Raw genomic sequence first — 13,118 nt, forward strand, 5'->3', positions numbered from 1 at the left:
GTTGCACTCCCTCCCCACCCCCCGACGAGGGCTGGCCCAAGCCCTGGTGCACACTCAACCAAATATTCCTCAATGCCCCCCTGGAGGAGCCCACCCTACAGCTTAAGTCTCACTGGCATAGCTCCTTTGATGTAGTACCTATGAAGCTTAATCCCTGACCGGCTGCCATTGTTGGCTTCGTATTTCAGCCCTCCCCTCCCAATCTAGCTGTCAGATCTCTCAGGGGCTAGGCTGATCATCAATTCCGGCATCCAGAAGAGAGCCTTCCCACATGAAAAAATTGGCAAACTGCTGTGTGGATTTTTTTGCCTTCCATCTGGGAAGTCTGGTGTAGGGAGATTTAAAAGCAAACTGTCACAGCTTTGGCAGGTTCTTAGGTGGCTGGTGGGTTAGAAGAGTTGGACACACAATCTCAGTAATTCCGTGAAATGCCTGGGAATGGGTGCAATTCATAGTGAGGGGTAGGCCTTTATGTCTCACACAGCTTTAGGCTCCCCTCACATTAGCTCTCCTACCTCCGGTGTAGGGGAGAGAAGTGAGTTAAGACTCTGGCCTACAGTCAAAGTCCATTGGTTCTATCTAAGAGCTTCACGGGAATAAGGCTGCTGAGTAGACTGGGCTGGTTACTCAAGTCGACAATAGTTTTAAATAGTCACAGTCTCTGCATTTCACCATATTATGGTGCCTGTGTCTCAGGGTACGTCTAGACTACAGGGTTTTGTCGACAGAAGTTTTGTCGACAGATACTGTCGACAAAGCTTCTGTCGACAAAGATCATCTAGACTACATCCAGTTCTGTCGACAAAGCAAGCCGCTTTGTCGACATAACAGTGTGTACGCAATGGACAGTGTAGATGCAATAATGCCTTCTATCGACAGAACTCTGTCAACAAAAGGCATTATTCCTCGCAGAATGAGGTTTACATACGTCAACAAAACTGCTGGGTTTTGTCGACATTATGTTGACATAACTCAAAGGCAGTGTGGACGCAGGTATAGTTTTGTCGACAAAAGTCCACTTTTGTTGACAAAACCCTGTAGTCTAGACACACCCTCATTGTTTCCATGTCCACATCAGGTATCTTCATGAAGAAAAATGTATGGAGGGGGGCAGGGTCAATGACGGGAAAAGTAAAAAGACACCAACAGCAAGAGATAATCACCTACAGAGGTTTGTTTTATAGCCCAGATCACTGACAGGGGCTGGGACGGAGGAAAAGATTTAACAGAGCCTGGAGATTTAAAAAAGCCTGAGTTCTGAGCCCCTGCCCCTGCTACTGCACGGGCAGGCGCAACCAGAGCCCTGGGTCCTTCAAATCACTGCTAGTTCCCCACATGGCATGGTCTGGGCAGTGCTGAGGGCTACTCACCCTTAGCCCCGCCCCTTCCACACACAGGGCTGAGCCCCACCCCACTCTCCTCCCCCACACATATTGTCCAGGCCCTGGTGAAGTCTCTCCCCATCCCTGTTCCTAGCTAATTTCTACATGCTTCACTTGATACCTGACTGATGATGGATCCTGGTGGAATTCCTTAAAGGTGACTCAAAAACTTAATGGTCAAGGGGGCCACATTTTTGGTGGAGGCAATGTCATGACACGGGAACATTTTTAAGAGTGCTGACACCTTTGCTTACCCCTGTCCTCCCCACACACACAGATGAGGCCGGGAGAAAAGCCCCCGCATGTGGGACCGTAAGCCGGGACCTGGGGTATGGGGCTGGCAGCCCGCAGCGCACAGGATTGAAGCAGAGTCCCCAGCACACAGGCTGGTAGCAGAGCAGCAGCCAGGATCCTGGGGCAGAGCCAGCAGCAGAGCCCTGGTGCATCGGGTAGCAGTTGGGTCCTCAGGCAGGGGCTAGCCACAGAGTCCCCGGTGCATAGAGGCACCCAGTCAGCTGGCACCCTGGGTGTTAGGCCAGGAGCTCATGGGTGCTGCACCACCCTCCCTCCTTCCCCCCGCACCTTTAGTTCCCGAGTCTATGGGCAATGTTCTAAAAAAATAGCAAGTGCATTAGGGAAGTTCACATTCCATGTTCAAACTGTTTGTTAATTTTAAAAGCATTAGTGACTGGAATGTGTGGAGAGACAATGGAAAACTTCAGATACCAGTAGCACCGTGTCCTGTCTGAGAATTATAATGGGTTCTAAATGCAGGGGTTTGAAGTTCAGATAGTGAGCTCAGTTTGGAAAAAAGAACCATTTGTGCTTGTTTCTGGTTTATAAGCATTTTTCTTGGATTATTAAAAATAGTTTATTCCCCTAGAAAGATGCATATAAAACACTTTGTATTTTCCTTTATGCGCAAAGCAGAATTATATATTGGCTTGAACTAGAGTAGTTGAGCGACAATACATTTCTTGCTCTAGGAACATATTCCTATTAGTTTGATCAGCAACACCAAAACTATCTTGGGCCATTCAACACCCTAATTTTAAAAGCTGATAAGGTAATAGATTAATCAGAAGAATCAATAAATCATAGAACATTAGAACTGGAAGGGGACACTGAGAGGTCATCGAGTCCAGTCCCCTGTCCTCACAGCAGGACCAAGCACTGTCTAGACCAGCGTTTCCTAACCTATGGGTTGGGACCCAAATATGGGTTGCAATTACATTTCAAAAGGGTCGCCAGGTATCTCCCCAGGTGGCTCTTAAGGAGCCATTCACACATTTTTTGAATTGCCCTGGGTCACCAAATCTTCCCGAATTGTCAAAATGGGTCCCCATCTAGAAAAGGTTGGGAACCACTGAGACCATCCCTGTTATATAACCTGCTCTTACATATCTCCAGTGATGGGGATTCCACAACCTCCCTGGGTAATTTATTCCAGTGTTTAGCCACCCTGACAGTGAGGAAGTTTTTCCTAATGTTCAACCTAAACCTCTCTTGCTGAAGTTCAAGCCCATTGCCTCTTGTCCTATCATCAGAGGCCAAGGAGAACAATTTTTCTCCCTCCTCCTTGTGACACCCTTTTAGATACTTGAAAATCGCTATCATGTCTCCTCTTAGTCTTCTCTTTTTCAAACTAAACAAGCCCAATTCTTTCAGTCTTCCCTCATAGCTCATGTTCTCTAGACCTTTAATCATTCTTGTTGCGCTTCTCTGGACCTTCTCCAATTTCTCCACATCTTTCTTAAAATGTGGTGCCCAGAACTGGACACATTGCTCCAACTGAGGCCTAATCAGTGCAGAGTACAGCGAAAGAATGACTTATCGTGTCTTGCTCATAACACTGTTGTTAATGCATCCTAGAATCATATTTGGTATTTTTGCAACAGTGTCACACTGTTGACTCATATTTAGCTTGTGGTCCACTGTGACCCCTAGATCCCTTTCTGCAGTCCTAGACAGTCACTAGACAGTCACTTCTCATTCTGTATGTGTAAAATGGATTCTTCCTTCCTAAGTGGAGTACTTTGCATTTGTCCTTATTAAACTTCATCCTATTTACCTCAGACTATTTCTCCAGTTAGTCCAGATCATTTTGAATTATGATCCTATCCTCCAAAGCAGTTGCAACCCCTCCCAGCTTGGTATCATCTGCAAATTTCCAGCATGACAGTAAACAATTAATAGCTATTAATAAGAAAAAGCACCCTAAAGAAATTCTTGTTTTACACATTATTGCTATACAGTTTTATAATTAAAACTAACAATACTATTACAGTAGACAATGTGACCTTGCAATGGTGCCTTATAAGTACTCCAAATAACAAAGACCTTTCATGCAGATATTTGTTTTGATCATCATTCAGAAGTCCCAGTTTAAACAAAGCAGAAATATTTTACTATAATAATACATTACAGAATTATCCTAGGATTCCCACTATCATATGGTTATTTAAGTCAGCTATGTAAAGGGAAGAGCTGAGGAAAGAATTACAGAATAGAACATTTGTTAAGAGCCACCTGGCTAATGATGTTTTCTGCTGTGCATTCATTTTTTAGCATTTCATATACCTGAGACATTAAATCTGTGCCCAAGGCTAGAGAAGTGAGCATTCAGCATGAAATAATAAATCCAATTCTTATCAGCTGCCAGGTGAAAAAAACCCCAAACAAACCATGAAATACACTTAGTTCCATACAGCTTGCAAGGTCTCAAGCTGCGATTACTAAAAGGCATGATGAACAAAGCAATCTGTTAATAATAAGTTACGTTCTAGCAGAGTAAACAAGTGGGCAGCTTAATTCTGCTGTACTTAACAGTTGACTAGAGTCTGGATGTCACCAGACAGGTTAATTTTTTTTTAAATAAATGAACATATATTTCCAGCTTAATCGAAAAGGGGCTGGCTTTGATACTTAGTGTCTCCTGATATGGAGAGGTGGGGGTTTTTTTGGTTGTTTTTTAGAGGAAGAGACTAAAAGTGACCTTGCAATGGTGCCTTATAAATACTTCAACGAGCAAAGACCTTTCATGCAGATATTTGTTTTGGTGCAGCAAACTGGCACCAGCACCAAAGAACCAACAAGATGGATAAGGACGCCAGTGGAAGAAATATGAAAGGAAAATGAATTAAAAAACAAAACGAAGCATCAGCTTAAATTATAAAAAAGAGCAACTCAGCTTTAAACAGTTTAATCCTGGCCCTTCACTCATAAGATTTTTCCAATGATAACATGGTACGAGCAACACTAAGTCCTTCATAAATCATATTGTAGGCAGATTATGGAAAAGAGCTCTGATCTTTCTAGTTCATGATGAATTATGTGTGTGTGCATGAATGCATACTGAATGTTTAGAACTTTATTTGTATAACTTTTTTTTATGCTTATCATTCTATGTGACATGACCAGCATTAGCTTACATCCTACTCATCTAGTAAATTATGAACAACCTAAAATGAATTCACAAAGTCTGTTTCCCTAGTGAGAAGCCTATAAATGTTAAACCAATGAAATAAATATTATAAAAAGAAAATAGCATCAATTATTTACACTCCTTCAAGCAAAATTTACCACTTAAATTCTATGGAGATACGTGCTAAAGAAAACCTAAAGGAGAGAAGGAGAAAAAATAATCTTCTAGTCATTTGCAGCTTGATCCAAAGACATTCTTTGGGAGATTCCCATTCACTTTAGTGGCCTTTGGATTGGGGCTCTGGCTCACTAAATATCTGCATTGACTCATTTGTCTCAGAGTACAGATTGCTTGGATTATGGATCATGTGCCTTATTTTAATCCCACACAGATATAAATCATGGATTTCTCCCTTGAAGTTGAGGAATTTATGAATATGAAACTTATGTAAGTAAGATCAGACTCAAGCAATATTCTCTTGTATATTATACACCCTGATGGTAATGAATATATACATAAAATATTAATAACTGCAAAGGAAAAGAAAATGTAATCGCAAGAGAGGTCTTATTATATCCCAAATTATTCAATTTTATATTCTGGTCACTCCATTATTTCCTGATTTACACTGGGTTACATGAGAGAAGAAATAGGAAAAATGAATATCAGGAACAGCTGGACATGTAATTCATTGAGTGTGGGAATAGTTCACTTTCCACATATCAAAGACCTTTCTACCAGTGAGAATAAGTATATACAGTCAGGACAATGGAGCAATAAGGTCACATGAGATTGTACCAAGTCAATGACAGCAGGGTATATACTAGGTTTTGATCATTCTGTTTTGAAGCCATACGAGTTTAGTCATCAATGCGCCTCTCCTGCATAAAGGTCTCTTTATTTTATAGAGACAATGTGGGGGAGGTAATATGTTTTATTGGACCAATTTCTTTTACTAATAGAAAGACAAAATTTTTAAACAAGCACTTCTTTAGTTCCACAGCAAAATACAAAGTTTGAACAGATTGTTTACCATAAAAAGTTCACACCTATCTCAAGAGACCATTCCAGATGAAGTGTCCTGTTAATAGCCCTCCAGTGACAGGGAGAAAAGTAGGAGTGAGGGGAAGTAGCTGGGCAGGGGATGTTGCTTGTGGCTTACAGACTGTTGTAGAAGCCATAAATCAAGTGCCTCTGTTCACTCCATGATTTGTAGTGTTCAGCAAAGTTGTGAATTTAATCTCCTTGGGTCATTTTTTGAAAGTGTTATGCAATACCTTTTGTCTCTCAGCTTGCCTTCTGGCATGATATCTGACTGTAGAATCCTAAGGATGTTAAATTTAGATTAATGGGCTAATTGAATAGTCAACGCAATTTGCATCGACTATTTGATTAGTCAATAAGGGTATCTCTGCCTTTGAAGTGTAGCATCACTTCAAAGGCGAAAGTGCTGGCCCCATCCTTCCTGTGGCATTTCAAAGTGGCAACGCCACATGGAGCCTGGGGTCAGCGGGGGAGTCCCCAGCTAACCCCGGGCTCCACGCAGCCCTGCTCCTTTGAAGCACCCTCTCCCCGCTTTGCTGCCTCTTTCTTATAGAGGCACCAAGGGGGGGGGGGGGGAGAGGGACTTAATAGACTAGTCTGTCAACTATGCAATAAGCATTTGCTTCGTTCACATCCCTACTGCAGACCTCAGATTATTTCCTGCTTTTGTCAAGAATTTCTATGTATCTGAATATTGAGTGCCTAACCTCAACAGTCTATCACTCACACACCAATGGGTAGGCTGAGTGAACCATTCAGGTCCTTGAACAATGCTTATGTTGCTTCCTAAAATAACTGTCATCAAGATGATGGGGTGTTCCAGATCCCTCATGACGAGTTTGCTTACAACAGTGTCACACACATTTCCGCTAAGTAGACTCTCTTCCTAGATAACAATGGTTTCTATCTTTGAATAATCGATTCCCACTCTTACCAAACCCACAGCCCACCTTGAGCCTATACAACAAGAACAACAGAGGCAGTTAGAAGATACTATATCAGACTTCAAATGATATGCCCACTGGTCCTGCTAGCCAATACTTGGCTTCAGAGCAGGGGATACGGTGTCGCTGTCCACCTAGACTATGTGATTGACTTGCCCCTCTCTATGAAGCTGGACAATAAGTACCTAGTGCCTTTTCAGATTATATTCTAGTTACAGCCAGCAGATTCCCTCAAGATTCACCCAGACTTTCATGTCTGTCTTCTAAAATCTTTAGTCAAGAACCTCTTCCAGTTTGTAGTACGCCCCCTCCTCTGCCTATAACCATTTGGGTCCAAAAAGAATTATATGGTTCAGCAGATTCTAGAACTGTCTGCTCTGATGAAAACTACAGTATCTCATTCACTAATATGGATGTAGCCCAGAATAGGATTCATGGAAGCCTGGAGAACACTGGAATCCCCCAAAACTCCCGAGTTTCATGCCTACCCTGAAAAACCAGCTATAGGCCACTACATGGCAGCCTCAAGAGGGGTACTGTCAGGAATCAGGGCCAGAAGCAGACCTCATCTTCAAGCAGTCTGATCAGTACAGCTGGCCTGCAGCAGGCTGCCTGATTAGCCATACCACCTGATTGGCTGCAAAGACTAGCAGACTGGCTCAAACCCACAGCAGACACTCCAGGCAGGCTTCTCAATGCTTATACACTCCACTGCACTTGCTTCTGTGATACCTTGTTCCTCCTGTTTCTGCCTTGCACCCAGCAAGGCCTCTGACCTGCTCTAGCTGGAGTGTTGGGAAATCCCTGAGTGCAAGATCTACCATTCAGGTCTAGATTATTAAGATTGATGGTTGTTGTCTGTCCTTTGTTGCAAAGGATGAACAGAAGCTCTAAAATATTCTCTTCTGTTTATCCACTCAACAGCAATCTCTATTCAGTCAGACTACGTCTACACTGGCATGAATTTCCGGAACTGCTTAAAACGGAATACTATTCCGTTTTCAGTTTTTCCAGAAAAGGAGCGTCTACATTGGCAGGCTGCTTTTCTAGAAAAGCCCTTTTTCCGGAAAGGCATCTGTGGCCAATGTAGATGCGCTTTTCCGGAAAAGAGCCCCGATCGCCATTTTCGCGATCGGAGCTTTTTTCCGGAAAAGACTACTGGGCTGTCTACACTGGCCCTTTTCCGGAACAGTGTTCCGGAATAAGGACTTATGTCCGAGCGGGAGCAGAATAGTTTTTCCAGAATAGCGGCTGATTTTGTACAGTAGAGCATCGTTGCTTTTCTGGAAATTCAAGGACCAGTGTAGACAGCTCGCAGCTTATTCCGGAAAAGCGGCTGATTTTCCAGAATAAGTGGCCCAGTGTAGACACAGCCCCAAAGTGTAGCAAACCATCCACATAGGTCTCCACCGCTCAGTTGCAGGAAAAATATCTCTTTGCAATGATACTCCTTCTTGGGAGTTCTGAGTTACAGGTTGTGCAGGATGGATAAAGGATGGCTCTATTTTTGCAGGTGTACAAACCTTCCACAAGACTCAAGACCTTTTCCACGAGAATGAGTTATGCATCTGAAAAGAAACACACACCAAAAGCAGTTTGCCATGGTTCACACTGGGGTGATAGATATCAACATTTTCTTTTCTGGAATAAGCTTTGTTTAGTTTCCACGAGCTGATTAATGATGGGCTGTTACAAGAAGAAACTGAAAAAGACACCTTTAAAAATAGTGAAGGAAAGCATTGCCCTACAGAACAATTCCATGGTACATCCTGGTGCCAGTAGGCATTCCATCACCGCTATGTGAACTTCAAATAGCTAACGTTGAAGATCTGTTCCAGAAACATTCCTAACAAAAATGTTTTCCTGGAATACATAATATGTTTTTTAAAACATTCCAGTATTTTACTGGTTCTGTAGCCTTGACATGAGGCATGAATTACAAACTTAAAAGTAGATAGTATTCTACATTCCTTTTGATGGAAAAGTGAGGCACAAATTATTTGTTTCCAAAGCAGAACAGGGGAATAGGCAGCATATATGCTGTTTGCTTGAACTTCTTGAACTTTTTAAAAAACAAACTAGTGTTTAACAAACTTATACTGCTACAACTAGTGTTGGGTGAACAATGCATAGGAAAAAGACATTCAAGGGCTAGATTCTGATATCTTTATTCATGCTGCGTAGCTCCTTATTTTGTAATTAGTTCAGTTGACTTCAGTGGAACTATTTGTGAAGCATGGTACCATTCAGCATGAGTATATCAGAATCAGACCCACCAGCTAGTTTCCTGCTTGTGAACTGTGTCTGGCCACACTATAATTTTAACTAATTTTTTGCACCATATGAAGTTGTTCAACAGTTTTTGGCAGGAAAAGCAATATAACAAGCTATAAACTACTAGTGAGACGTTTGTTGTACAGGCAGTCCCCGACTTACGCAGATCCGACTTACGTCGGATCCGCACTTACGAACGGGGCTTTCTCGCCCCGGAGCTCGCAGGCAGCGGTCCCGCCACCTCGACCTCCGGGGCGAGAAAAGCTGCTCCCGGTGCCCCTGGTCTTCTGGAGACGGTCCCCAGCTGCTCTGCCCCAGGCGTCCCCAAGTCAGCCGCTGCTGAAACTGACCAGCGCTGACTACAGGAAGCCCGAGGGAGAGTTGCTCTGCCCCGGGCTTCCTGGAATCAGCCGCTGATCAGTTTCAGCAGCAGCTGACTTGGGGACGCTTGGGGTTCTTAAGTTGAATCTGTATGTAAGTCAGAACTGGCGGTCAGTTTCAGCAGCGGCTGAATCTGGACGCCAGTTCCGACTTACATACAGATTCAACTTAAGAACAAACCTACAGTCCCTATCTTGTATGTAACCCGGGGACTGCCTGTATTTCAGTATCCTATATGCACAATTCTATATTTCAGCTATTGCCTTACCTAAGACACACAATATTGTTTCTGTACCCAGACTGGGAAACCTTTAGAAACCATATCCACTGCTGCCTGAAATAGCTTCTATTTCATCATGAAATACATTTAATTTAATAATTGAATCTCAGCTGCAACTTACGCTTTACCCTCCTCCGATATAACACATACACACAATGCAAATACAAATACAAAGTTTGTGAATATTTCTTCTCATTATTTGTTCATCTCTATTCATACTTTGCATTCTTCTTTGTGTACAGATTGGACCTCTCTGGCCCAGCAACCTCAGGACCTGACCAGTCCTGAACAAGGGAGTTTGCCAGACCAGGGGAGGTCAGGCCTCCAAGCTCTCCCAGGAGCTGCCAGCCTCCTAGCCGGGCTCCCCTACTGGCTGCCAGTCCTGGCCTACAGGCTTCATGGCCCCCAGGCTGCTGGCTGGGCTCCCTGACCCCTGGAGCTACCGGCAGGGCTCTGCTCCTGGCTACCAGCCCCATGGGCTGCCAACCCGCCAGACTGTCTCCGCTCCTGGCCCTCCGGCAACCTCTGTCACTGGGGCTCTCTAGTCCAGGAGCTCTCTGGTCTAGCAACATCTATTGTCCTGATGGGCCACAGTTGTTGTCAAACCAGAGCGTCCCAGACTAGAAAGATTCAATCAGATTTCAAAACATTCTAGCAATAATAAGGTAATAAAGCTGGATGGTGTTGTTTTAGTCAAACCACATTAGCAGTCCTCATTTTTAACTCCAAAATAAAGGATGAGATTTCTCATATCAAGCTATGTACACTTGCACATATTCTATTATCTGAAACCATGCATGAGTGTAGCTGGGGGGGGAGGGGGAAGAGAGGGAGCACAGCCCCCAAAAACTGCAAGCCTAGGGTAGACATGAATTTACTCCCACATGTGGTCCCATTGGCCTGACTGGAGTTGACCCCTCCAAATACAGGAGTCAAACTATGCCAATGGAAAACAGAAAAATGAAAATCTCAGAAGATTCAGTTTTTATATCTGGATTATGCTTTTAGGCCCTTAGGCTCTCAGAGTATATTAGAACCAAACCAAACCTCCATTTGTAACTAGAACTAGGTATACTAATATTGACAAAGAGCAGTACAGATGTTTTATGCTACTAAGCAAATCACAGTTAACTGAAGAAACTAAAAGTCAGGCTGGATTTAGACTTGGGTTTTGCCACCATAGCTCAGGGTGCAAAGGATGCCAGTCGGGGCAAGTTGATTCAGAAGGCTTTTGCAGAGGTAAGCAGAGGAAAAGTGTGGAAGCTCCTTGCACAGCCCCTGGAGTTAGCTGCAGCAGGAGATGTGGCAAGAGCAAGTATGGTATTAAAGTTGCTCTTCTCTGGTAGGACATTTAAGGAAGGATGGCAGTGGCCATGATGCCTGCTCCATCCCCAGTTCAAAAAGCATCACTTGCGAGATCTGTTGGGAAATGGCGGAGAGTGGAAAGCTCCATTAATTTACATCTGTCTTGAGCAACAAAGGGTATTAATTAAGCCTGATGAAATTATAAGTGAAAATGTGTCCATTAGAAAGTCAATGAGCCAAATCTTGAACAGTATAAATCAGCATACCTGCACTGAAGTCAATGGCAGTATGCCAGTTTACACCAGCTCAGGATCTATCCCTAAGACTGAAAGCAAGTGATTGCCTTTAAAGGCCTGTTTATCCAATGGACTAAAAGCCCTTCTCTTCTGTCAGTTTTTATGGCCTCTGAGAGTGCTCAGCACCTTGAAGGATTGGGCACTAAATTCTCCCAGTGGTCCTAATTTTGCTAGTGCTTTAGTTAATGATGAATTTAAAATTAAAATAAGGAGAAATACTCGTCTAAATTAAAACAGCACCCTTTAAATATTTTAAAATACTATTTGCCTACTACTACTAAACCCTTAGGCTATGTCTACATTGCACATTCTTGTGCAAGAAGATATGCAAATGAGACATACCTAATGAGCCGCCATTTTTGTGTAAGGGGCTTTTGCACAAGAAGGAGCAGTCTACACTGCTCCTTTTAGTGCAAAACCCCCCTCCTGCGCAAGAGCCGTTCTGTCTGAAAATAAGCGGCAGAATGGCTCTTGTGCAAAAGCCCCTTGCGCAAAATGGCGGCTCGCTAGGTATGCAAATGAGGCATGACGGTATTCGCCGCACCTCATTTGCATATCTTCTTGCACAAGAATGCACAATGTAGATGTAGCCCTGTACTCCAAGTGGAGCATGGGTCATCTACAAGTCTCCTCCACTTCACTCTGTCTCGAGACAAAACTTCTAGCTGACTCCAGGAATACCCCAGTTGTTGTCCTTCAATCTCAGTAGATCTTTTCCACGTTGTCGAGGTTGTCTTCTTTCGCATTTTCCTTGTGGGTTCCATGTGAGAGCTTGACGGACTATACTGAAAGATGGTTTTCTGAGAATGTGGCCTACCCATCCCCACTTTCTTCTCTTGATTTGAACGTCAAGTGGTTCTTGTCCTGCTCTGTTCCAAAGCTCCTCATTTGTGACAAAGTCTTGCCATTTGATGCGAAGAATGTACCTCAGGCATCTGTTTATGAATGTCTGTAACTTGTGATTTAAAGACTTTTTAGTAAACCAGGTCTCATATCCATACAAGAGCACACTCTTCACATTTGTGTTGAAAATCCACAGTTTCGTCTTCACAGATATTATTTGTGAGCTCCATATGGGACGAAGACTCTTAAATGCAGCTGTTGCTTTCTCTATCCTAGCATTGATATCCTTGTCGGTTCCTCAGTCTCTGCCCATAATACTCCCCAAATAGGTGAACTGCTCCACATCTTCCAGATCATCACCTCTCAGTGTGATGGTGTTGTTGTTGGACTGGTTGATCCTCATTGTCTTGGTCTTTCCCGTGTTAATGCTCAGTCCAGACATTGAAGCTCTTTTGTATAGTGTTGAGACAGGTCACATTATTTGCCTAATTTTTTGTGTAAAAATCTCTGATCCAGACTATTAGGGCACAATTTTAATTTTATGATGGGTCAGGCTTGTGGCTAAGATTCAGCCATAGGAGTCAGGCAGGCTGTTTTCTATTCTTGGCTGTGTCACAAATTTCCTGTGTGATCTTGGCAAGTCATTTAACCTCTCTAAACACAGTGTCCACATCTGTGAAATAGACAGAGGCTAATGCTTTCTCCTTTCACAAGAGTGTTGTGAGGCTTTAGCTCATTGATGTTTGTAAAGAATTTTGAGAGCCTGAGGAGGAAGGCACGATAATTATATAGGATTTTTCACATTTGATAAGTGGTTGAGAACACTTTGGCTTCTACCATGTGCTTTTAGCATTCCTGAGGTGTCCTCTATTCTCTCATTACTAGCCAATTAGCCCATAAGACGGGATTTTCAGGTCTCTCCTCCATGTTGGTTTTCTCTCCTGA

At 43.2% G+C, this 13,118-nt stretch overlaps 1 long non-coding RNA gene across 3 annotated transcripts in view; it reads right to left on the reverse strand.

Moving 5' to 3' along the window:
* The window catches only part of LOC102457035 (uncharacterized), a 193,843-nt gene that overhangs the window by 115,645 nt on the left and 65,080 nt on the right, over window positions 1-13,118 (reverse strand). The gene's annotated exons all lie outside the window — the stretch shown is intronic.

This window comes from Pelodiscus sinensis, chromosome 4 (genome assembly GCF_052426305.1).
Source record: "Pelodiscus sinensis isolate ZL-2025 chromosome 4, ASM5242630v1, whole genome shotgun sequence".
In the NCBI taxonomy this organism is placed as follows: domain Eukaryota; kingdom Metazoa; phylum Chordata; order Testudines; family Trionychidae; genus Pelodiscus; species Pelodiscus sinensis.